Source organism: Parasteatoda tepidariorum, chromosome 11 (assembly GCF_982258835.1).
Source record: "Parasteatoda tepidariorum strain Cologne lab strain chromosome 11, Ptep-v5.0, whole genome shotgun sequence".
Classification (NCBI taxonomy): Eukaryota; Metazoa; Arthropoda; class Arachnida; order Araneae; family Theridiidae; genus Parasteatoda; species Parasteatoda tepidariorum.
In genome coordinates this window covers 10,209,298-10,213,000 of record NC_141765.1, presented here as the reverse complement: position 1 = coordinate 10,213,000, position 3,703 = coordinate 10,209,298, and the positions used below count along the sequence as shown (strand labels likewise).

The window sequence follows — 3,703 nt, the reverse complement described above, 5'->3', positions numbered from 1 at the left end:
TTCAAGACAAAAATGTTGGGTAATTTTGTGTAAATTTAATTAGTTTCAGAGCACAGATTTAAATACTTTTCACCTTTGTATAAATGTAACAACATTGAGCAAGTCGACCTCATTACGATTAAAGTTTTTTGCACATAGTGATTTGTAAAGCCCATTTGATATTTGAAATTCTAAATATATAATTTATGAATATAAATAGTTTTTTTCAGTTAGAATTCTGTAAAAAGTTTCGATGAGATAGAATCTTAACTAAACATCCTCTCTTCGGAAAAAAAAATAATAATACTCGCAAAAAATAACGGATTGCTTACATGATACATTATTAAAAGGTACATTAACTCTGCAGTGTGAGGATTGAAAATTTATTAAAGAACATGTATATAAACACACAGTAACTGTTGAACAAAAACAAAACATGATAGTTTTATTATATACAGCTTAAAGATAACATACAAACACACTTTAGAAACACTGTTGCCCTTTAAAAGGTAACACTGAAGTTTATAACATGCTCGTCTTTCAAAAATTAAATGGATTTGAATATACAGCTGATTGAACCAACTTCCATCACTTAGGACAGACAAGATGCTTAATAATGACAGGCTGCTCCAACTTTTCATCACTAGGCTAAGTAAATGCTCGTAAATTTGGCTTCTGAGGCTCTCCCCAGAATAATGAAAAGAACAAACCTGAAATTCAACTTTTAAAACATGCATGATTTACAACCATTTTCCACATCACCTAAGAGCAGGGCTGTGCACTCTCTATGCTTTTTTGAAGGGAAACTTTCAAAATATTTATTTTCATTTCAATTTTCTAAAATAAAAAATTTTTTAGCACTGTATAAATAAGCCCTGTTCAAGAGGTACGGTTGCACAGATGCGTTGACCCCTTTTATTAGGTTGTTAAAAAATATATTTAAAAACTGATTATAAAACCATATTGATTAGGGTTTAAAATTTTTATAATTTAACATTATAAATAGTAAACCAGGAGAAAGTAATAAGTACACCATAATTTAACTCAATATGGAACAACCTAACAGCATATAGCAAGGCGGGTTCCCCAAGAGGCATATATTCCTTTTGTGCCATGACCATTTAATACTTTTTCCCACTTAAATCTTCTAATTTTTTTTAGATGGTATCCTAAAAGTTGAAGGGAAGAAAGGTTTACATTCTATAGATATGTTATGCTTTATATTACTTTGTTTTATAAAATTCTTAAAACAAGAACGGCACACTTGTTCAAATTTATCAAAAAAGGTTAAATAAAGAATGTTATGGATCTTATAAAATCTTCAGGCACTGATTGTTGGTTAAAATGGTCATGACACTATACAGTAGAACACCATTTATAAATGTCCCAAAACAACAATTAATAGGGAAAAACATTACTGAACATTTTTCTATACTATACCATTTAAAACTTATTATTCAAAGTTACTTAAGTCTACTGCCATATTTCTACATTTGTGATAAAAATTTCACAAGCAGGATTGTTTAACAAAATTTCTTGAAGCAATTTTTCACATTCTGTTATACTGGATCAACCATCCACAGAGCAATCATTAGAACCTAAAATTAAAGTTACCAATATTACTTATTTACAAAATACTAAAAACCAATTATGAAAAACTGCTTCTACTACTGCTCCTACTATATTGTACTTTATAAATATAGTAAGAAAGAACCCCAGCATTATAAAAATAATATCTAAAGACAATAGTAAGTGCATTAACAAATTAAAGTATATTTTATTTTGATAATATAAAATAAGAGGAATGAATTTTTTTTGATTCATTAACAATTACCAATCAGAATTCATGTTTGGCAGTTGAATGCACATTCTTGGAGTTTTTGGTGTGCATACAAAAGCTGAGAATTAAATAAATAGGGAGAAATATGGTTTCCATTGAAATGGAAGCTAAAAAAAGTATATAAACATTGGAAAGATTGTTAGGGAATCACACTCTTTCTTAACAAATCCAGCTATTCTATTTCAATTTGAAAAGCCGAACGAAAAATACATAAATTTTCAGGAACCTTCTCATAATCTATGTAGGATGTAACTAAAAAAATTATATATTATTTATTCATAGAAAAGTTACTTTTTTTAAACACAACTGAGTTCTATTAAAAGGTAATTGGGAACTGTAATAAAATTTTTAAATTCTAAATAGGAACTAACTTTTATTAAGACACAACTCAGAAATCTAAAGTCTTAAGGACCCCTAATTTCTTATGTTTAGAGGAATCATAACAAATTTATGTGAAATTCGACAAGGTACTCACCAATATGTAGTACAATCACACCAAATCCACTAAACTCCTTGATATTCTCCATTAAACCTTTAATTTTAAAACCAGGAAGCTTTCAAGCTGCACGTTTGACCCAGTATTTACAGACACCAGGAAGGTGGGGTTTCAAATATTTCAACATTGATTCCCCCGAATCATAACTAAAGCCTTCATCTAAATGAAAATTTAGGACAAAAAAAATTATATATCAGAAGAAATACTCATAACATACTTATGAAACAAATACTAGAGCACAGAGTATGTTAATAATTAAATGTTTTTAAATATTTAATTTTACTAAATTGAATTTAATTGTAGTTAATTTTTAAACATATCTTTGATTTAAATGAATGAAACAAAATTAAGAGCTTAAATTACACTTCTAAATGATTGAATTATGCATACAATATTACATGTATTATACAATACTGAGTTATAAATTACACATGTTTTAATAGTTAAACAGATCACATGTTTTTTGTAAGCAAATGCATGCCCCCCATCTGAACACATTTAGCTATAACAGTCTGTTATAAATTTTGATATCCGAAAAAACAACACAGTAGATTCATGTACCATAACATGTTGCAAAATTGTAGTCAAACATTATTTACACTTACACGATTAATAGAAAAAAAATTACATAAGTATATTAACAATCAAGCGATTACAATATTTAACACTAAAAAAGGAAATAAATAAATGAATAGTATGGAATAGAATATTTAAAATCCAAACAAAAAATTAAAACTTTTGAAAATAATAAAACCCTACAACATACCATAACAGATGGGATAACATGAATCTAATGCTTGCGAAATTAAATATAATCGTGGTTTTTTTAATATTAGCTATACGTTATTTATTCAACAGTTACGCATGCATAGAAAAAAAAAAACACTTAACTACATCAATAATCGAGCGATTTTAATATAAGATCTAACACGTGATCTAATAAACAAATACAACATAAAAATTAAATATTTTTCAAATTCAAAACTTATAAATAAACTTACCATAAGAGATTTAATAGATTCTCCAAGTCTTAAAATCAAGTATTAATTACTCAAATTAATAAAATCAAGGTGTATCAATATCTAATCTCACACGTGTTACAATGAACTGCGACACAACAATGGAGCCAAAGCACAATGCAGGGCAAAAGCACTGTCTGGCGACTAAAACAGCAAATAATGTCGCCACGAGAAATAAAATAGTAACCTTTCAATCGTTGCTACCATATAAAACAGACCTTCACTTCCTTTTACTCTTATGCGAATATCTACAAAATTGGACGTTATCATCTCCTTGTTGCCATTCTGTAGTAGAAACTATGGTTTAAAATTAGCGCATATTACTTCAAAATAAGAAAGTAATATAGTTTTTATTTTTTGGCAACACTT

The 3,703-nt window shown here is 27.9% G+C and overlaps 1 long non-coding RNA gene across 1 annotated transcript; it reads right to left on the bottom strand.

Moving 5' to 3' along the window:
* Positions 1 to 396: 396 nt before the first annotated feature.
* Positions 397 to 3,599, bottom strand: LOC107443170 (uncharacterized). The gene is made up of 3 exons (XR_001583956.4): positions 3,317 to 3,599; positions 2,295 to 2,474; positions 397 to 1,577 (listed from the first exon to the last, which is right to left on the bottom strand). It is a non-coding gene; the product is annotated as an uncharacterized LOC107443170 (long non-coding RNA).
* Between the last annotated feature and the right edge of the window lie 104 nt (positions 3,600 to 3,703).